The sequence below is a fragment of the Chlorocebus sabaeus genome, chromosome 9 (assembly GCF_047675955.1).
Source record: "Chlorocebus sabaeus isolate Y175 chromosome 9, mChlSab1.0.hap1, whole genome shotgun sequence".
Taxonomy (NCBI): domain Eukaryota; kingdom Metazoa; phylum Chordata; class Mammalia; order Primates; family Cercopithecidae; genus Chlorocebus; species Chlorocebus sabaeus.
Window position 1 is genome coordinate 56,440,368 of NC_132912.1, and position 23,389 is coordinate 56,463,756.

The 23,389-nt window shown below is 40.9% G+C and overlaps 1 protein-coding gene across 8 annotated transcripts in view; it reads right to left on the bottom strand.

Annotated features, from left to right (window-relative positions):
* The window catches only part of CCSER2 (coiled-coil serine rich protein 2), a 189,985-nt gene extending 168,534 nt beyond the window's left edge, over positions 1 to 21,451 (bottom strand). For 3 of the 8 annotated variants that reach the window (XM_007962729.3, XM_007962734.3, XM_038008975.2), the window contains exon 1: positions 21,222 to 21,450. The gene's annotated coding sequence lies outside the window, so the exon portion shown is untranslated. Of the gene's footprint in view, positions 1 to 11,004; positions 11,072 to 20,488; positions 20,511 to 20,763; positions 20,825 to 21,221 lie in introns of those variants that run through there. The other 5 variants (XM_038008971.2, XM_038008976.2, XM_038008973.2 and 2 more) reach the window with 5 other exon arrangements.
* Positions 21,452 to 23,389: the final 1,938 nt, after the last annotated feature.

Genomic DNA, 23,389 nt, shown 5'->3' on the forward strand with positions numbered 1-23,389 from the left:
AAGCATTCTTAAACTACGTTAAAAGAAATACAGTCTTAATGCAGACTACTGAACTATCACTTAATTCTAGTTGGAATGACATTTCCAAGCATTATATTTTCTCCTTTCTTATTAAACTAATTACAAAATACTCTATATTTTAAAACTTCTGGGCCAGGCATGGTAGCTCATGCCTATAGTCCAAGCTACTGGGGAGGCTACAGTGGGAGGATCACTTAAGCCCAGGAGTTCGAGTCCAGCCTGGGTAACACACGGTGGCTCACACCTGTAATCCCAGCACTTTGGGGCTTTGGGAGGCCAAGGTGAGCGGCTCACACGAGGCCTGGCCACCAGGGCGAAACCTCATCTCTACTAAAAATACACAAATTAGCCAGGCATGGTGGCAGATGCCTGTAATCCCAGCTACTCTGGACATTGAGGCATGAGAATCGCTTGAACCTAGGAGGCAGTGATCCGAGATCACACCACTGCACTCCAGCCAGGGTGACAGAGTGAGACTCTGTCTCAAAGAAAAGAGAAAAAAAAAAAACAACTTCTCCCTATAATTCTACCACCCTAACACAACTATACAACTATTCTCATTACTTCATGTACCCTTGTAAATTTCATCTACACACACAGAGTCAGCTATATTAACTATCTAGATACAATTTAATGCTCTACTTTTAAAACATCACTGTTTTATAAATATATCCCACAGTTCTACAGTTATATTTGTTATTTTAAGGGCCACAATATATTACATGGAATTAATGTGCTATAAATCATTTAATCACAGACGACGACCAAAGATTATAAATATCTATTATCCTTCATTACACCACTTTTAGAGTTACCCTGGCAAAAGGGACACAAAGGAGGTAAGGGTAAAGAAACACGTCACATGATGAAAAGCTGAAGCACTTATAAATGGTTTAGCCTAACAAAGCCAAGAGTACACGTGACAGTTGCTGTCAAATAGTTTAAGATACTATATGTAGGGTCAAAACAGTTTAAGTTGTGACAAAGGGGCAGAACTAGGATCAATGAATAGAAGTAAAAAAAGGGCAGTTTTCAGCCCAAAAAAGTAAAACTTTTCAAACTGTCAAAATATTCAACAAAGAAAACTACATAAAACACTAAGCTGTCCATTTGTGAAAGCATTAAAAAATAAGCTAGATAAGCAGTTGACAGAGATAGTGCAGACTCTTAAATTGGTGGGAGGTAAGACTAGATAACCTCTCAGGTTTCCTTTCACTCAAATATTCAAATATTTATTAATCACCTGCTATAACCCTAGCAACGTGCTAGGTATATAAAAGTATACAAAACGGACCTGGTCCCTGTGCTTTTTGCACTTACAACCTAGTGTAGGAAATAGAGAAAAAGAAAAAAAATTAAATAATTACAAATCATAAGTGCTATAAAGGAAAACGATGAAATGCTTTAGGAAAAATAACAAACTGGGCATCAAGTAAGGCCTCTCTGAGGGAGAATATTTTAAAGTTGTGGACTAAAGAAGAGTTAAGCTATGCAGAGACCACTCTATCACAGTGGAAAGCCACTAAATGTATAAACTGGAGGGTGACGCGATCGGATTTACTTCCTTTTATTATTGTTACTTTTTGGAGATGGGGTCATGCTCTGTCACCAAGGCTGGAGTGCAGTGGCACGATCTCGGCTCACTGCAACCTCCACTTCCCAGGTTCAAGCGATTCTCCTGCCTCAGCCTCCCAAGTAGCTGGGATTACAGGTGCCGCCACCACGCCTGGCTAATTTTTGTATTTTTAATAGAGATGGAGTTTCACCATGTTAGCCAGGCTGGTCTTGAACTCCAGACCTCAGGTGATCCGCCTGTCTCAGCCTCACAAAGTGCTGGGATTACAGGCATGAGCCACTGCACCTGGCCGATCTGATTTACATTTCTAAAAGATCATTCTGGCTGTTATGTGCAGAATGAATAGGAAAGAAGAAAATGTAGAAGCAGGAAAAAAATCAGGTGGGAAACTAGGTAGGAGTTCAGATGAGAAACGATGATAGACTAGGCTGGTTGAAGTAGATGGATAGAGAGGTATAGACAAGTTTCTTTCTTTCTTTTTTTTTGAAACAAGGTCTCTCTCTGTCATCCACAATGGAGTACAATGGGGTGATCATAGTTCACTGCAGCCTCGACCTCCTGGGCTCAAGCAATCCTCTCAGCTCAGCCTCCCTAGCAGCTGGGATCACAGGCACACACCACCACCCCCGGCTAATTTTTTAATTTTTGTAGATGGGCGGTGTCTCACTATGTTGCCCAGGCTGGTCTTGAACTCCTGAGCTCAAGTGATCCTCCTGCCTCCCCAAGTGCTGGGATTATAGGCGAGAACCACTGTACCCAGCCAAAAGATGGGTTTCAAGATACACAGGGGAGACAGAAACTGCAGGACTCAGTGATGGGTTAAACTCAAAGGATAAAGTTAAAAGAGAAACCAAGTAAGCTTCAGGTTTCTGGCTCGAACAATTAATGGGACTGTGCTGTCATTTTCTAAGATAGGAAAGTTTGGGGGAGGCATGGATGTGGATCAAAACAGGAATCTAACTTTAAGTCACCATGATTGTCTTTAGACTCTTAATAGAAAGTTTCTACTAAAAATTACTCATGACTCATTCTTTGCACTTTAAAAAGCAGTCTGTGGAAGGGGAAATACTATAAAGGTGACTGGGCCAATTGAAAAATAAAATTGGAATACAAATGGTAGATCATTGCATCAATGTTAAATTTAGTAAAGTCCATACTGTGCAATTTTTTTAAAAATCCCTATGATTGGGAAATACATGTTGAAGTATTTAGGAGGTAAAGGGCCATAATATGCATATAAACATATATATACATATTCATTATCTACATATGTATGAAAGAGAGCAAATGATAAAATGGCACAAAATATTAACAACAGGTAAATCTGGATAAAGAGTAGATATTCTTTGTACTATTCTTGGTCTTGCAACATTTCTCTGAGTATAAAATTATTACCAAAAAAACCCAAAACTTTTTTTAAGACAGTCCCAGATTTCTCTTATTCACGTCAAATAATTCAAATTCCTTTAAACTCACCTCATATGTATCTCCTCAACCCACTCCATCACGTCTCATCCATTACCTAGAGTAGTGACCCCATCAGAGAGACAAGGAACATACACAACTTACTCTACATAAAGAAATGGCGTAAGAAGTGAGGATTGCCAAGAGGCTTCTTGCAATCTTCCATCTCCCATGAAGTAGCATGTTCTTAACTGTGCTCTCTGAAATGTACTCTGTCCTGATCTGTAACAGATGGCTGGATGATAGACTCCTTTCAGTTCTGGATCTACTCTTCTCATGTACTATACAGCAACAAATCTATCAAATTAGCATGCACATGTGATACCTGCAGATTAGATGTTCCTCCTACAAATGCCCATGGTTTAGCTGGGTACCCCTAGGTATAGCAATTATTATACTACTTTATTTTTAAGATCATGTTTTCCTGTGTTCTACTTTCTCCACTAGACTGAGAGCTCCTTGAAGACAAAGGAGCACAAAATATTTATTTATTTATTTATTTATTTATTTATTTATTTATTTATTTTAATTCCTAAAGATTATTCTAATACATGGCTGGGTGCAGGGGCTCATGCCTGTAATCTCAGCACTTTGGGAGGCCAAGGTGGGTGGATCACCTGAGGTCGGGAGTTCAAGACCAGCCTGACCAACATAGAGAAACCCTGTCTTTACTAAAAGTACAAAATTAGCCATGTATGGTGGTACATGCCTGTAATCCCAGCTACTCAGGAGGCTGAGGCAGAAGAATCGCCTGAACCCGGGAGGCGGAGTTTGCAGTGAGCCGAGATTGCGACATTGTACTCTAGCCTGGGCAACAAGAGTAAAACTTGAGTCTCAACAAAGATTATTCTAATACATAAAAGAGTCTCAAAAACGATTATTCTAATACATAAAAAGACACTTAATAAAAGTTATTGGGTGAAGAAATAAATATCACTTTCACATCTTTCAAATCTTTCATATCTTTACTAAATGTTACTTTTTTTGCCCTTGGATATAGCAGTATGTATACAGTCTTACTCTAATTCAATAGCGACGGAGACATAACTTCTAGCGGTTGCTGATAAACAAGTGAAAATGCCTATGACCTTATACACAATCCCAAAATCTTGTTTACTTCAATAATTATCATTATAATTTCATAAAATATGACCAATAACAAGTAAAATATCTTGGGCCTGAGTCTCAACCACACCTTAAAATTAAAGTACATTATATTTAACCAATAGTACAAACAGTCAATACAACGCAAAGAACACTTCAGTGACAAGAAAACACGTCATAGTCTAGACAGAACTTTATTCTCTGTTATCAAATAATCTAAAATTATGTAAGGTAAGAACACTGAACTGAGTAAACAAATTAAAATCTAATCATTTTACTGGGAAAGGGCAGTTTTTCAAATGCTACAACGAAACTTGCCAAATAGAAGAGTATTCAACCAGAATGTACATAAAGTACTCCAAAAACAAAACTGTGTAAATAGACATGTATCTTTATCCAAAAATGATTATATGGTAATACTTCAAAATGTCCCAGAACCAAATGTCAAAATACCAAATGCTTTTAAAGTATGTTTCTGAGTTGTATTAAGAGGAGGAAAATACAATGTTTCTTACTCAGCTAGGTATTCTGTCCATATTCTTGCTGTCAATTCTCCTAGTTCCCTTAAGATCTCCCCAACTCATGGAATATAATGCACATGACAATTTGTAATAGTTCTCAAACCTGTCCTGTCCTCTCCTCATTTCTTAATCTAGAATCTTACTAGCCAGTATTCTAGCACAGGCCTACTTAATTTTCTGCCTTCAGTTTCTTCCCCTTCAATCCATTTTTTACACTGTTCCTGAGGTTAATATTCTAAATTCTAATTCTGATCATGTCACTCTTCAATTTTAAAATCCTTCAATAAGTCTCTAAAGTGCAAATACCTAAAAACAGCAGCTTATATTTATTAAGTACTTGTGTGCCAGGTACCAATGTTACCTAATTTAAACCTCACAACAATCCTACAGTGTAGATATTTTTATTATTCTCATTTTGCACATTTAAGGAAATTGAAACTTAGGGAAATCACATATAGACGCACAGTTAATGAGTGCATGCAGCTAAAATTACCCAAGCCTTCAAATTGCAGCTTTGGTATTCCTTTACAGCTGCTCCCTCTTACCACTAACCAACAAACCCTGCCTTCCAACCAGACCAAACCACCTAAGGATCTGTAACCATAAGATGCTCTTTCAGGACTCCTTACCAAAGTGCACATTACTCCCTTGACTCAAAATGTTACTTGTCCACCAGGGGAATTCTCTGCAAAGCATTCTTTCCTTCTTTCCCACCTTCCCTATGGAAAATCCCCTGGACAGAATAACATAAGCCAAAATGATATACACATCCCACTATCAACTTCAAAACGCTACAATACAGAGTACTCAGATAGATTTTCCAAGGTGACAATCTAGTGCCAGCCTCATAAACCCCTAAATTCATCAGAAAATAAAGATCAACAATAAACATATATTCAAAAGATAACATCGAAAAAGAAAAAAATAAAGCAACAGCAAAAAAAAAAAAAAGCTCTAAATACTTTTGTAAAATATTCACAAAATATAAATTCAGTTATTTTGAAATACGTGCAAAATACATTTAGAATAAGGGGATCTTAAGTTTTAAAGTAGAAAATAATGCAAATTTGGACTTTTCTTTAATGGCACACGTAAGACAAATCCTAAGATCTACTATTAGCAAACCAAAAAAAATGTCGAGACTAAAGGGCTCTTCTATGACTATGTCTGGGGTCAAAAAAGAATTCTTCAATACTAAACAGCTTGTGCTTATGAAACATATTAAATGATGCAGAGGTACAGTGATTATGTTACCACATCTCAAGCATCAGCATATTATGTCAGTATCTTCCAGGAACATGAAACAGTGATATCAGGAGTTTCTCCTGGGTATTAACTGACAATTAAAGAGCATCTTCACAGTACTACTCAACTATATTAGGTTACAATTCCACACACTAATACTCAAATTTTGTCTATTCCAGTCTCAAGATCTTCCTGTAGCTAATTGCTCCTATACTGTCATGTGAATAAATAAGCACCAAACGTTACCTGCAAACTTTTAAACTCTTTTCTAGCCCATTAATAAAACATCTACAAGATCATTTCTGGCACATATCCCATCCAGAGCCCTGTTTCCATACAACCTTTCTTGCCTTTTCCTAGTAATACTAACACATCATCTTCTTAAACCTTAAATAAATTTTTTGTAAGAAGTAAAAATTACTTCATAAAAATGTCATCTAATTGAGATATTTAGGAAATCCACCTTTAATGGATACAGAATAATCAGTCCGTGGTTAAAGCACTATTCTTGGATGGTCAACTCAAAACTGTATTTTGTGTTTGACATTCCTACTGGCTATAACCAAAATGCATTTCCTGAATACGTGTCATGTATAATACCCAGGACCAGGTAGAGTACTTACGCTGACGGGGCTTTTTATAGTGGTCTACTCTAGATATTAGACCTAGCCCAAGGAAATAGTAAAGAGAAAGAAGAGAGAAGAGATACCTCACAAAGACTTGACAACAAATGGAAAATGAGAGATAAGAGAAGTCTGGATTACTCCCAAGTTTATACTTTAGGCAACTGAATGACTGGCAGTATCATTAACTAAGATGGGAAAATTAGCTGAATACATGAACAAGAGACAGTAAAGACAGCTGGAAAAGAATAGGTATGAAAGAGAAACAGGGCCAGGCATAATGGCTTACACTTGTAATCCCACCACTTTGGGAGGCCAAGGTGGCCGGGTCACTGGAGGTCAGGAGTTTGAGATCAGCCTGACCAACATGGTAAACCCCGGATTCTACTAAAAATACAAAAATGAGCTGGGTGTAGTGGCAGGTGCCTGTAATCCCAGCTACTTGGGAGGCTGAAGCAGGAGAATTGCTTGAACCCAGAAGGCAGAGGTTGCAGTGAGCAGAGATTGCACAACTGCACTGGGAGACAGAGCAAGACTCCATCTCAAAAAAAAAAAAGAAAAGAAAAGAAAAGAAAAAGAAAGCGAAACAAGAAAGTGATGCTTTTGAAGGCAAAGAAAGTTCAAGAACATGGGCATGATGGTCTAAGGTTCACAGTGGATTTAACAATTAAGAACTATGTCAACAGATAGACATAGTTTCTGTAAATAGAGGAAGCAAAAGTAAAATGTTCTGGGGGAATGAGTACTACACAATCAAGGCAAAAAAAAAAAAAAAGAATGTGTGAAGCATGTTTCAAACAGAATGTAGAAGAGTTTTGCTGGATGAAAGGTTCATGTAGCAGAAGACAAGAAAACGAAGTCTGAGTCAAGGGCTTTAAATTCTAGATTTTATTTTTGGAGTTTATTCTGTGAACAGGAGAAGGAAAGGCATGTAACATCTTTTTTCCTTTATAAGACAATTTTCTCAACACTTTCTGATGACACGGTACATGAGGAACTGGAATGACAAGAGTTAAGGCAGGAGAAGCTACTAAGAGGTCTTACAATTATCTAAACATAGTAATGAGGACCTGAAAGAGACTGGCAGTAGCCAAAGTAAAAAATAAGGAATATGTGAAAGAGATATTCTTTATTCCCAGGCTGCCTGTGATACTGTGATATGACATCATATCCCATATATAACATATACTTGGTCTCTGCCCCTGGTTCCTGACACATAGCTCCTAAAACCCATGGAATCTCCAGAGTGATGAGTGTCTTTTGTATGCTATTGAGGACTGCTAGTTGGGGACCCCTAGTTAACCTCAGGATGGAAGCTGGTCACCAGAAAGACCAGAGCATGAGTACAGGTTGGGACTTTTTAGCCCCATCCCCCAACCTCCAGGGAGGGGAAGGGGACTGAAGGTTGAGTTAATCACCAATGGCCAATGATGTAAGCAATCATACCTATGTAATAAAACCTCCATAAAAGGCCAAAAGGACAGGGTTCAGAGAGCTGAATACGTGGACATACCTGGAGAGTGGTACACCCAGAGAGGGCAGAGAAGCTCCACGCCCCTTTCCATGACCTACCCTATTCACCTCTTCCATCTGGCTGTTCATCTATATTTTTTGTAATATGCTGTTTAATAAATGGGAAAACATAAGTAAAGTGTTTCCCTAAGTTCTATGAGCTGCTCTAGCAAATTAACTGAACCCAAGAAGGGGGTCGTGGGAACCCCAATTTATGGCTGGTCACAGACACAGGTCACAACCTGGAGCATGCATCTGAAGTGGGAGTGGGGGGCTGTCTTGTGGGACTGAGCCCTTATCCTCCAGGATTTAACACTATCTACAGGCAGACAGTGTCAGATTTGAACTAAACTATAGGACATCCAGCTGTTCTTCACTGGAGATTCTGGTGTCAGAATTGCTTGGTGTCCGGCAAACAATCTCCATACATTTAGTTTAAGAGGTGCTGTGTGGCCAAGTGCCGTGTGGCTCACTCTTGTAATCCCAGCACTTTGAAAGGTCGAAGCAGGAGGATCACTTGAGGTAGGAGTTTGAGACCAGCCCAGGCAAGAGAGCAAAACTCCGCCTCTTTAAAAAAAAAAAAAAAAAAGAGTTACAAAGGCCAGGTACGGTGGCTTGTGCCTGTAATTCTAACACTTTGGGAGGCCAAGGTAGGAGGCTCCTAGAGGCCAGGAGTTTGAGACAAGCCTGGGCAACTTGGCAAAACCCCATATCTACATAAAAATGTTATTAAAAAAAAATTAGCTGGGCATGGTGGCACACGCTTGTAGTCCCAGCTACTCGGGAGGGCACATCACTTGAGCCCAGGAGGTTAAGGCTGCAGTGACCTATAATCAAGCCACTGCACTCCAGCCTGGGTGACAGAACAAGACACTGTCTCAAAAAAAAAAAAAAAAAAAAAGAGTTATATTGAGTGGTATTTGAGAGTAGGAAAAAACACTGTTTTTTTCTTTTTTTTCTATGTTCTAATAGTGCCCTATATATTCACTATTACTATATTACCATACTCATCACATTGTATCATAATCATTTGCAGATGGGGACCTTCTGTTGTTCAGCCCCTTATTACTAACACAAACAAGTCAGGAACACAGGAAGTGGCTAAAAAATGTTTGTTGAACTCAGTAACTCATCAGATGTAGAAGTAAGACCTACAGATACTACCGAGAAACCTAAATGACTCGTAAGATGGTGACAGAGAAAACACACTAATGGAGAAGCCAAGAGGGGGATCAAGTTTAGGGGATGAGTTAGTTAGGGTAGAGGATGGTTAAGGTCAACATCCAAATAGAGATGTCAAAGAGGAAAAAAAATAAAACCAGAGGAGGAAAAAATGCAGACAAAAATAGAGATATTTAGAAAATAAATCAACAAGTCTCATTATTTGCTCATGAACAAAAATATTTAATAAATATGAATTTCCTAACAGTTTAGGATATGACTGTCTTTAAGAACACTATTCAAATTGCTCATTTGTATATTCTGTACAAATTGAGGCATAAATTCCCAACCAAATGGGTCAATCAAAACTGGGTCAACACTGAATAATTATTTGCTTTACTCATTCATTCAATAAAAAAGTTATCGAGTGTCTATAAGTTGAGGGCAAGAGGAACCTGTCACGAAAACAAACAGTAAGATACAGCAAATACTATAACAAAATAACTGCATAATGTTAACAGGAACACAGGTAACAGAATATAACGAAGGACAGAAGGAAGAGGCATAACGAACATATGTCTAGTAGCTTTCCTGGAAGAAGAGGCATCTATGTTAGCCTCTTAAAAAGATAAAGTGATGGCCGGGTACAGTGGCTCACACCTGTAATCCCAGCACTTTGGGGGCCAAGGCAGGTGGATTACTTGAGGTCAGGAACTCAAGACCAGCCTGGCCAACATAGTGAAACCCTGCCTGTGCTTAAAATATAAAAAATTAGCCGGGCATGGTGGTACGCACCTGTAATCCCAGCTACTTGGGAGGCTGAGTCAGGAGAATTGTTTGAACCTGGGAGGCGGAGGCTGCTGTGAGCAGAGATTGTGCCTTTGCACTCCAGCCTGGGCGACAGAGCGAGATTCCGTCTCAAAAATAAATAAATAAATAAATAAATAAATAAATAAATAAATAAATAAATAAAAGATAAAGTGATTTAATGAGAAGACTGAGAAGATGAATGGTATTCTACAAAAAAAGAAATAGTGGCCGGGCACGGTCGCTCATGCCTGTAATCCCAGCACTTTGGGAGGCCAAGGCGGGCATATTACCTGAGGTTAGGAGTTCGAGACCAGCCTGACCAACATGGAGAAACCCCGTCTCTACTAGAAATACAAAACCAGCCAGGCGTGGTGGCGCATGCTTGTAATCCCCGCTACTCGGGAGGCTGAGGCAGGATAATCGCTTGAACCTGGGAGGCATAGGTTGCAGTGAGCCAAGATCACGCGGTTGCACTCCAGCCTGGGCAACAAGAGTGAAATTCTGTCTCAAAAAATAAAAAATAAATTAAAAAAAAAAAGTAATAGTATGTGCAAAAGCCGAGAGATGCCAAAGCATTTCTCATTTTCATAGAATCTCCTCTTGGAGGACTATCTGTATGCTAATAAAAAATCTGATCTTTATTCTATAGCCCTATGGTAAGAAACATCACATGTGCATTAGAATCCCCTAGGGAGGTTGGGCACAGTGGCTCACGTCTATAATCCCAGCACTTTGGGAGGCCAAGGTGGGAAAATGGCTTGACATTAGGAGTTTGAGACCAGCCTGGCCAACACAGCAAGACACCCTAGGGAGCACTCCAGATCCCCTAAAGCATGTGCAGGCAAAAGGTGGGTAAACAGGCGCGGAAAGGAAAGGAAAGGAAAGGGAAAGGGAAAGGGAAAGGAAAGGAAACTAACTTTTGTAGAGAATAGGGAGACACAGAAGATTTTTTTAGCAAAAATACAACCTGGTCAGATCTGTGTTTCGGAAATCCGCAAGTCAGGGGCGTGGATCAGTGGCTAAGGGAAGAAAATCTGGAGAAAGACCAATGAAGAGGGTTAAGAAGCAACTGCAATGATGCTCCAACACCAAATATTGACTACTACTTACTTAAACATAAATGAACCACGAAAAGAGGCATATAAAGTGCTATAACTGTACTATGTGCTTTCAACATAGTTTCTGAAATCTCAAACATCAACTCAATAATCATAAGCAATTACAGTAAAATGAGATCAGGTACATTAGAAAAAAAGGAGTGGTGGAGAAGAGTAGCCGTCAAAATTTCCCTGGAATAGTTGCTCATTTATTCTTCAATTTAACTTTTATTTTTAAAAAGGTAAAACTACCATAACACACACGTTGCTAAATCAAAATTTCGAAGCTACTACAAGGTAAGCACTGCACAAAACTGCAGTACAGTCCATCATGATGATGATGATGGAGCTTGAGCGCACAGATTAGGATAAAATTAATTTCATTTATGTTTCAACGACATAGATCCTGCATTTTTTTTCCTCTGTCGAAACATTTTGTTAACTACATATATTTGTATTGTGAAAGTAAAAACCTAGGACCCTAATTTCACTATGACAAAGAAAAAAGTAAGCTGAAAGCCGAGTCACAAAAGAAGCGTTTTTGTTGGGGTTTTTTTTTTTTTTTTTTTTTTTGAATTGTTTTTTTTTGGAGTTTCTCTCTTGTTGCCCAGGCTGGAGTGCAATGACACGATCTTGGCTCACCACAACCTCCGCCTACCAGGTTCAAGCAATTCTCCTGCCTCAACTCAGCTTCCCAAGTAGCTGGGATTACAGGCATGTGCCACCATGCCCAGCTAATTCTGTATTTTTAGTAGAGATGGGGTTTCACCATGTTGGTCATGCTGGTCTCCAACTCCTGACCTCAGGTGATCTGCCTGCCCTGGCCTCCCAAAGTGCTGAGATTACAGGCTGAGCCAGCATGCCCAGCCCCCTTTCCTTTTGTTTCTAAGCTGATAGCTACAGATAAAAAGTTAAATATGTCCACGCTACAGATAAAAAGTTAAATATGTCCATGGGTAAATACTCAGTGTTCACCTTGTCTTATGTAAAGCGCCAATTTACTAACACTAAACAAATACATAACTGACTATTCCCCTATCTGCTCCTTTTCTTTCACAGCATGTGGGTTCAGTAATGTGATAATACCCTCTGTCTTGCCCCTCCAGCCTGCTTTTTCCACTTAAATATTGAAGCCCTCAAAATCATCTTTGGAGAAAGACAGACTTGTCTCCCTGGCATGCATCCTTAACCTTGGCAAAATAAACTTTTAAATAGATTGAGACCTGTCTCAGATACTTTTTGGTTTACAGTATATAAATAAGAATACAAAAAAAGAAAAGCATCCATCTTTTAAAAAAGAATTCCTTGACTGGACATCCCCTCCAGCTACCACCTGTTATTTAGCTTCGCTTTATAGCAAACTCCTTGAGGAACTGTCTATCCCAGCAGTCTACAATTCCTTTCCTCCAATTCTCTCTTAAGCACACTCCAATCAAGTCTTCACTTCCACTACTAAACCAGAAACAACTTAAGGTCACCAATGATTTTCATACTGCTATATCTTAGTCCTCAATCTAACAGCATCTGACACAGCTGATTACTCACTTGCTTCTTAAAACTTTCACTTGGCTTCATTGATACCACTCAGTCTTAATTCTCTTCCTTCTTTATGGGAGTGTTGCTTCTTGGTCTCCTCTGCTAGTTTCTCTCCCTCTGAAAACATTACAGGATCCCAAGGCTAACCTGTAGGACTTCTCCAGCCACACCCACTCCCTGAATTATTTTAATCCATTCTCATGGCATTACATACTATCTCTCTGCTAATAACTGGAAATTTATATATCTCTAACCCAGACCTCAGCTGTGAACTGCGGACTCGTGCATATCCAGCTATCTTCACAATATCTCCACTTAGATTACTAACTTAAAATGTCCAAAATTGAACTCATTACTTCCCCCGCTAAAACCCTGCTTCTTCTGTGCTCTTACCCTTCTCAGTAAATGTTAACTCCACGTGTCCAGCTGTTGAAGCCAAACTCACAGCCTACATTCAATCCATCATTAAATTGTTGGCTCTGCCTTCAAAATGTATACAAAATGTGAGCACTTCTCCCAATCCCGGCCTAAAATCATCTCCCACTTAGGATTACTGCTGCAGCCTGCTAAATAATCTTATTATGTGCTACCCCTGACATTCTCTACATAGCAGCTGAGAGTTCTACTTAAAACAAGTCAAAACTCTGGTGGCTCCCCACCTTTAAAACCAGTCTCACTGGCCTACAACGCCATATATGATCAGACATCCCCCCAACCCAACCCACCTCTCTGACCTCATCATTGCCCCTCAATGCCTCCACTGGCCTACTTGCCACTCCTAGAACAGGTCAAGCAAGCTTCAGCCACAGGATCTTCGCATTCTAGATCTATCTTCATCAAGTACTCTCTCTCCTAATATCTGCATAGATCACATTCTCACTTCTTCAAGATCTCTGCTCAAATACTAGTTTTTATTACAGCCTTCCCTAACCACCTTAGATAAAACAGCAGCATCACCCTCACACGTTCTTTTCACCTTTTCCTGCTTTACTTTTCTCTACAGCAATACAATAGATGACACATTACACATATACTTATTTTCTGTATCTTGTCATTAGAATGTAAGCTCCACAAAGGCAGAAAATTTGTTTTGTTCACTGAACTATTCCCAGCAAGTGCTCAGAATACATTTCTTGAATGAATGAATGAGAAAAATCCAGACTGAGGATCTATTCTCTAAGACAGGATTGAAGGAATTTAGAATGTAAAACAACTCAAGGTCCTGGAAAAACATGACTGCAAGAAAGGCCACAACAATGGCCAAGTCTACAACTCTAGCTAGTACCAATAATAAATAAAGGTTGACAAGCCATACCATAATATTCCTAAAATGAGGAAAATATACCTGAGAAAAAATTTTAAATAAGGAAAAGAAATAAAACAAAACAAAAAGATGGCCATCCCTGCCTCCCCACCCCAAAAAGAAACATCACCTGGATGTTTCCTATAAAGTGGCCTACCAACTCTGACCAAAATATCATCAAGTCCATTCTACAGACTTAAAGAGCTATTATGAATAGTCCCTGTTTTTCTAAGCTAAGGTTTTCAGAGAAAATTATTATATAACTCCCAACCCTAACACTGGCTGCCAAGAGATAATGGTCAGAGAAAGCTCTCAAATTGCCCTAAAGCACTCAGGCTGCAACGAAATATCATTAATATGATGACAACAACAATTCAAAGTACCTTCTGGAATCTGTCTTGCTTCTTTGTCCCTAGCGTATTTACTAGGGGCTTCGTCATCAAAGGTTTTGCTATCTTGATATGGGGGCAGTGTTGGGGAGGAGCGTAGGCAATTCAAAAAAACAGGACTGGAATTTAATTTTGCATTTTAAAGAAAAGCAGGGCCAGTTGTGGTGGCTCACACCTGTAATGCCAGCACTTTGGGAGGTAAAAGCAGGAGGATCAATTGAGCCCAGGAGTCTGAGCCCAGCCTGGGCAACGTGGGGAGACCCTGTCTCTATGAAAAATTTTAAAAATTAGCCAGGCATGGTGGTACATGCCTGTAGTCCCAGCTACAGGTTGAGTACAGGTTGGGAAGCCAAGGCAGGAGGATAGCTAGAGCCCGGGAGGTCAACGCTGCAGTGAGCCATAATGACACCACTGCACTCCTGCCTGGGTCCAGAGACCCTGTCTCAAAAAAAAAAAAAAAAGAGAGAGAGAAGTAGAATGCTAGGGAACAGAAAACACTTGCTCAGATACAAGATGTCACTGGGCTTTTCAATACCAGGCACCAAAAAGAGAGATCACAGAAGGACCAAAACCCTGAGATGCCCATCGTTCCTCAGCTAGAGCCATGCCTTGCATTTCTATTCCCACACACAGAACTCAAGATACAGGGTAGGAGACCATGCCAAAGGGAACAGCTGGGAGCAGTGATGGCAGGGAGGAGAGCAGTAACAACTATCATAACAAAGGGAAGGAAGGAGTAGTCACTCATGCTTCTTCTCTTTTCTCCTTCCCACTGTCCTTACCAAGGACAGAAACCAGGTAGATGAAAACAGGAGAAGGCAGAGAACAGAGGGTAAGGATGACCTGAAGCAAATGGTTGTAGAAAAAATCAAGAGCAAATTCCTTTACCAAGTAACTCTTTGAAAAACAGACATATGAAGTAAGTTAGGAGCTGACCAAGAAAATTTAAAACAAGCCCCTGTCTTACATAACTATAAAGTACAAAGAAAACATAGATTCTTAATTATTCGGAAAAATCTGTGGCATTTTTAAGACCAACAATCTTCAAAGATGATCCAACTATACTGAAACTAAGTTACTGATCAATATGAAAAAGTAAACAGGTAAAAAACTTCAGGGCTCATGGATCCAACCTTTAAGAAACCTCTGGCTTTCCAATGGCTCCAAACCTTAATACAACCAACCAAAAGTCTTTAAAGGTAGAGAAGTAACTCTAGGACATTCCCAAGCAATCAGCTCACCAGAGAAGAGCTAAAAACTCAAAGATTACACCTCACATACTGTGAATGGTCAATTCACTTAAAAAGAGAGGACTGTTCTCATTGGTTGATCTCAATAGGCTGAATCACACCCCAGCATCAGCACCTGTAGCAAGCAGAAGTCAGAAGCCAAAGAGGCAGAAAGCTATCAGATACTCAGAGAAAACTTTAGTCAATAACAAAGGAAAGGCAAGTTCACCCTATACAACCACAATCAGCTTATGACACTAGGGCACACCAACCACAACTGTTTGTAGCCTGAGGTGGCACCATTCTACATGCTCACATCTGTGCTAATACTTCCCTCCCCTCTGCTCCCTCCCTGATGGCTCTTCCCCCATCCTCCCTGACAGCTGTCACATTCTAGAGCTACTCTTCCTCCACCCACTCTTTCATTTTGGTAATCTGGTGTTTCCCAGTTCAGTCTCTTGACCTCTTTCTGTATTATCTCATCCTATATTCACTCATTCCTCTACTTAGTCCCTATCTTTGACAAGGACACAATCCAGTGGGGGGAGACAGATATGTCACTAGAATTAGGTACAATACATCACAGTCAATGCTGTGAAAGAAATATAACAAAGTGCTGTGAGCACATATTCATCCGTTATTACCCTACTCGACGTCTTCCAAACGAATACTCTGCCTTCCCACTCTGTTGTGTATCAGTTACTAAATCCTGTATCTTTCCAAAATATCCCGATCTCCACTTCCACCTCAAGGTTTAGGCTTCATTTCTCACATGACTATTTCAACCACTTCCTATTATAAACATAATTCAATATATAGCCACATTGTCACATGAGCAATCTCCCTAAAAGAGATAACATACCATATCATCCCCTTGGTTTGCAACATCTAATCTTTCCAATGTCTAAGAAATGAAGTCCAAATCCTTGGCATGGAAAATAAGATAATACTTTTGAAATAGCATCTTTTAAAAGCAGGCTGACTGAGTTCCAGTTGCAATGCTTACCACCTATATTATCTTTGGCAGGTCACGTTCTCTAAATTTTCATATCCACAAAATGAGGATACTAAAAGAATCTTCCTCCTAGGGTTGCTATGAGGATTAGGTAAGCAACTAACCAGCATAAAACCCAGCACTCAGTGTTAACTACTATCCTGGGCTGTCTCATCCATCTAGAATGGGAGTAATCTACTCCACAATGGGAGGAGATTACTAAGGTTTCCTTTCATATATTTTAGAATGATTAACAATAAGAGTTAAAGACAACCTTCTGGTTAATATTGAACAGACAAAAATTTCAATTAGCCAATATATTGCTGTCATAAAAGTTTTAGTTTATCTAAAACTTACCATAATTGATTAAAAAACAAGTACACATTTTTATTAAAGTTAGGTTATTTTGTTCTGTTTTCCTATTTAAGTTCAGGAAAACAGAATGGAAACATAATAATGTAGTTTTCTATAATATAAAATACACATAAATGAAATTTGATCTCAGTTGTATATTAACTTTCTAAATATATATACATAACAAAATGAACTCTAGAAGCTTAATAAAATAAAAGTATGCATCAAACAGGTGCATGGCATTCATTCTCAAAAAACACAATCAAAAGACAAAAATCACTGACTTTTTTCTTTTATCTTTTTTCTTTTAAATAGAGATGGGGTCTCACTATGTTGCCTAGGCTGGTCTTGAACTCCTAGGCTCAAGCGATTCTCCCACCTCAGCCTCCCAAAGTGCTGAGATTACAGGTGTGATCCACCACACCCAGCCACACTGACTTTTAAAAATATAATACAGGGATTACCCTGTCTCTATTAAAAACACAAAAATTAGCCGGGCGTGGTGGCGCACGCCTGTAGTCCCAGCTACTCAGAAGGCTGAGGCAAGAGAATCGCTGGAACCCGGGAGGTGGAGGTTGCAGTGAGCCAAGATGGCACCACCGCACTCCAGCTTGACCACAGAGCAAGACTCTGTCTCAAAATATATATATATATAAAATATAAATTTAATAATATAAAACCTATAAAGCCTGCAATAAGAAAAAACAGATCAGAAATACTTTTCAACATATTAATATATTTATGATGTTAGTGCTAATGAAAATTGGTGAGAAGATTCCAGTAAATGTATGGACGATGGACAAATAAAGGAGAAAATAAAACCAGAAGAATACTGCATTTGCTTCTCTATTATGGACTATGATGTTAAACTGCAAGTAACCTTATCCTCATTTTTAAAAAACAAACTTTTAAAGCAAAAACCTACAAAGTATGACAGAACTGGTCAACCAAACTCTACTGTAGTCAGTGTAAATCAGTATTTTTAGAAGTAAATCTGGCAATATCTTTCAAAATTAACAAAACCTTGATACCCTGACTTTGTAATCCTGCTCCTGGGCTTTAAGCCCAAAGGAAAGAAGCAAAATGATGAACAGCTATATACTAACTGCATTACCTGCAACATAGTAAACAATCTAGATGTCCAATTATTAAGAAATGTCATTGTAACACTGTATAATCACCTAAAGGTATAAAAACTATAGCAAAAATAAAACATCAAATATGAAAGCAAATATTAAACATTACATTTATGCTTTATCATATAAAATCACTTAGATATGACAAGAAATAAGAAGAAAAATTAAAAGTCTGTTTTGATTTTTAAAATTTATTTGGCCATTCAGTTGTTTGCAAGATAAACAGCCTTTTGGAATTGGTCAGGCCCACACCACTAAGTACGCATTTCAACTTTTTAGAGGCAGCCACAGTCATCAACTTTTTCCCCCAAAATCCTATCACATAGGAGTAAGACAGGCTCTTCTCGCAGACAAGCCATACAAGTAATTTTAGCCATGCTATTAGCCAGCTGCAACCTTCTTATATTAAAATCTCATTGTACCATCAAAACTTAATTGTATGTGAGATCTCCATATGGTGATCCAGAAGCCACTTGTTATGGGGCATCTGGAGAGTTCCCCAGGCACTGAAGTTAAAACTATCTGGCTGAGAGGAATAGTGAAGGTTAGGTTTCTCCTATATCCCCAAATGAATTATCATGTTTCTCAGCCACAAGGGATCGGATCTAAGTCTCTAGGAGTGGCAGCTATGGATTCAAAGAGGGAGAAAGTGCAAGCAGATTTGCACTCCCTCTGAAAAACTGGCAGCTTCTTCATTTCACCCCAAAGCACCATGGAGTAGTGAAAAACATACAATGAGGAGGTCAGGAGATATGAGATGTAGGTGAGCCTACGCAATCTCAAACAAGTTATTTGTCTTTTTAGGCTGAGTTGTTTAATGGTAAAATTTTTAAAGTTGAACCAAATAATCTGTTAATTATTTCAAGTTCAATATTCTATTAATTTAATAGACCCTTTTTTCAGTACACATCCAAGTAGCTCACAACCCCCATTCAAATTGTAAAACAATTAAGATTTAGAATTAGGAGACTAGGGGCAAAAGACCTGGACTGTAATCCCCGCCGTCCCTTTCTACTTGCATGACTTTGCACCTCAAAATAAAGTTGTACGACCAATGAAGCAGCAATCCTTATTGGTCATGCCCTGTTTACTCCTGTATCATAAAAATTTTTTTGTTGTTGTTGTTGTTGTTTTGTTTTGTTTTTTAAATAACTGGGGTTTCATTCCTAACCAGCCTATAATCCCAGCACTTTGGGAGGCCAAGGTGGGCGGATCACGAGGTCAGGAGTTCAAGACCCAACATAGTGAAACCCGTCTCTACTAAAAAAAATTACCCAGGTGTGGTGATGTGTGCCTATAATTCCAGCTACTCAGGAGACTGAGGCAGGAGAATCACGTGAACCCGGGAGGCGGAGGTTGCAGTGAGCCGAGATGAGGCCACTGCACTCCAGCGCAGGCAACAGTGCAAGACTCTGTACCAAAAAAAAAAAGAAGCCCAAAAACCTGGTGGAGATAGACACATAAACAAATCACTAACTCCCAGCTGACACATACTAACTGCAGAGTGTACGAATCAGTCAAGACAAAAGGGATGAGATGTCTAGACAAGGCTCAGAAGTGATACTTTCATAAGGTCTTCAAGGGCAAGTTGTTTACTAGGCAGAGAATTCTCAACAAAGAACACTGAAAAACCACAGAGGAAGATGTCATCTTCAGAGAAGTGCAACAGTCTCATAGAGAGAGGGCGAGCATAATGGTAGAAGATGACACTAGAATGTAGACAAATACCATTAATCATGAAGGACTTTGAATTTTATCGATATAGGCTATGGAGAGTCACTAAAGGACTTGTAAATACGGATTCAAAGTCCCTTCCTCCAAACTACAGTCAGAGGAGTTGAGTCAAAGCAACAAAAAATGCAGGTCTGAATGTGGAAAGGTAGAATTTTTACAGAATTCTTAATGGAGACTTTCTGCTTGCTTTCAGGATGGCATCTAGTGCTTTCTTAACTATGGCTTATGCTGAAGTATGACAGTATGAATTATGGCTAAAGGGTTCAACAAAATGTGCATTTTTAACCTGAAGATTATTTGAAGCCAATGTTGTTTAGAACACAAACAAAAACAAAAAATAATAGTAACAAGCTTTCATAAATTAAGAGAAACAAACAGTAATAAAGTCCAAGAGGAAGAAGACTGATTTCAGGCAAACACAGGAATATTTACATCTTTATCACATATGGATGACGGATAAGACATGTTTTGAACCTATCTTTTGCAGGAGAGCATCTTAAGTTCCTTTTGGTTAAAGAGCAGCTGCCATCTCTAAAGTCTCTAGTCTAAAAGATGATGCTTTAAAAAAAAAAAAAACAATTGGCCAAATTAATAGGTTCCGTTATATTTTAATGCTCGGGAGAAAAGGAATGCCTTTCCTACGGCTATTTTAAAAAGCTTAAACCTCAATTTCTCTCACCTATTGGAGTGAGCTACCAATCTGAGACCACAGCGTCCCTGCATCAGTCATTTCCACTCCGCTAAGGCCTTGTCTGGGAGCAGCCAGCCTCATTGGTCGGGGAGCCCACACAGATGAATATGCAATTATTGAAATGGAAACTTAAGCTTCGCCACCAAGGACCACCACAAAGGAGTCCTTTCATTCCTCCTTTTACTTTATCAAGAAAGTAGATGCATTATTTAAAACTGTATGAAAATACATGTCTAAAGAGAAGAGAGAAGATCTGAACCTACGGCAACGATGTGCCCCACCAAAGTTTCACCTCAGGATGTGTTTTAGGGTGTGTCTTTCGCCCTGCAATTAAAAGAAAAAAAAAAACCGAACTCATTCTGGGAGCCCCGGTACTTTCCCCATCCACCCTCACACGCAACCAGGCTCCAAAATCACTGAGTGCCTCAGCCTCGCCCTGATTTCTCCTAAAAGGCGGCGGCGCCCGCGGCCCGAGGCCCCGCGCTGTCACAGCCGCAGGGAGGGCGCCCTCCGGCCTCCCAGGTCCGCGCCCGCCCCGCGTCGGGCGGCTCGCGAGGGGCTAGAGAGGCTCACCCTGGAGGCCGGGAGACCGGAGGGTGCCACCGCCTCAGCCCGGGAGCGCGGGCCTCCGCCCCGCCCCGGACTGCGTGCCTGGTCTTGGGCTGCCCCCGGCGCCCGCCGCGACCCCGGTCCCGGCTCTGGCCCTGAGCCCGGATCTCACCGTGCGGAGGTCGCGCTGCCTCCTCGGCCGCGGCCAGGCTGCAGGCCGCCCAGCGACCTGCGGGCCCGAGGACGGAAGGTGAGGCAAAGGGCCGCCCGTCACATCCCCGCCAGCCCAGCCGCCTGAGCCGCAGCAATCAGCATCGCGTCCGCGGCCTGAGGGAGCGCCGGACTCCAAAGCCGCCGCGCCCCCTCCCTCTACCGGCGCCCGCCCGGACTCCGCCCTCCAGGGCCCGCGCACCGCGCGCGCGCAGCCCCGCCCCGCCGCGGGCCCGTGCGCAGGCGCGAGCCTCACGGGGCTACGGGGCCCGCCCCCACCGCCTGATCCAGCCTCAGCCCACCTCTGGCCCCGCCCCGCCCTCACGCGAGGCTTTCCTAAGCTCCGCCTCTGCTTCGGGCCCCGCCCCCTCCACTGACCTTGCCTGGCCGCCTCCTGACTCAGGTTTTTGCTCGGCCCAAGCAGTGACGCCAGTCTTGCGGCTGACCTCACCTCTAGCCGTCCCCTGGACTACATTTGCTGCTTGACCGCTGTCAAACCTGACAGCTCCTCCTCCAGGATGTGAAAAGTGAGGAGTGATCTCAGTATTGGACATGACTGAACCACGCACCTGCCTACCGCATCAAAACACAGGATCTTGCTAAGGCTGAGGGGAAGGAGCACCCCAAGTGCTGATCTGGTTTTCCTTTTTTTTTTTTTTTTGAAACAGGGTCTTGCCCTGTCACCCAGGTTGGAGTTCGGTGGCGCTATCACAACTCACTTGCAGCCTCTTGGGCTCAAGTGATCCTCTCACCTCTGGCGTGCATCACCACGCCTCCGAAATAATTACAGCTAAGACCACACTAGTCAAAGTAAACTATCACATGTTGACCCAAATACCCGGCTAATTTTTATTTTTTCTTTTTAGAGATGGGGAAAGTGGTCTTACAGGCTGATCTCAAACTCCTGGGCTCAAGCAATCCTCCCACCTTGGCCTCCCAAAGTGCTGGGATTACAGGCGTGAGCCACAGCTCCTGGCCAATGTGGTTTCTTTCCCAGAAACCAGGTCTTCCTTCCCTTTGGGGCCTCCATCCCCCAGAGGCCATCTCTTCCCCTCTTCTTTTCCTCCACCACGGCCAATCCTGCCCCTGAGAGTCCTCAGCCTGGAAGACTTCAGGGCCTGGCCGGCTGTTTAAAGCTCTGGAGCTGCCCTTATCTAGTTGTAGACTTGCAGTTCTCTGAAATCTTTGTTGGCCCCAACAGCTGGATTGCAATAAATAACATTTCAAGAGAACTGCTTGAAAAATATCCAGTTCTTTCATGTCTCCAGATCAATGATACTCAAATGGAAAAAGTAGACGGAATGCCTGATTTGTATAACCACATTTCATTTAATATTTATATTTAGAAAATAATGTCTTTTAAATGTCAATCCTTAAAATATTTAATTTATTGGACAATAATGTGTGTGCTTAAAATGTTGAGAAAGACTAGGTCTAAATGCTGTGCAATTTCTCTTTGGATTAAGTGAGATTAAGAAAGCAAACACCAGGCCGGGCACGGTGGCTCATGTCTGTAATCCCAGCACTTTGGGAGGCTGAGGTGGGATGATCACAAGGTCAGGAGTTCGACACCAGCCTGGCCGATATGGTGAAACCCCATCTCTACTAAAAATACAAACAAATTACCCGGGCATGGTGGTGCATTCCTGTAATCCCAGCTACTCAGGAGGCTGAGGCAGGAGAATTGCTTGAACTTGGAAGGCGGAGGTTGCAGTGAGCTGTGATCACGCCATTGCACTCCAGCCTGGGAGACAGAGCATGACTCCGTCTCAAAAATACAATACAATACAATACAATACAATACAATACAATACAATACAATACATACACAGACCAGGCGTGGTGGCTCACGACCTCAACACTTTGAGAGGCTGAGGCGAGAGGATCACTTGAGCCTAGGAGTTCAAGATCAGCCTGGGTAACATAGAAACCTAGTCTATTAAAAAAAAAAATTAACCAGGCTTAGTGGCATATGCCTGTAGTTCTGGCTATTCAGAAGACTGAGGCAGTAAGATTACTTGAGCCCAGGAGGTTGAGACTACAGTGAGCTGTGATTATGTCACTTCACTCCAGCCTGAGTGACAGAGCAACATCCTCTCTCAAAAAAAAAAAAAAAAGGCTAGGAAAAAA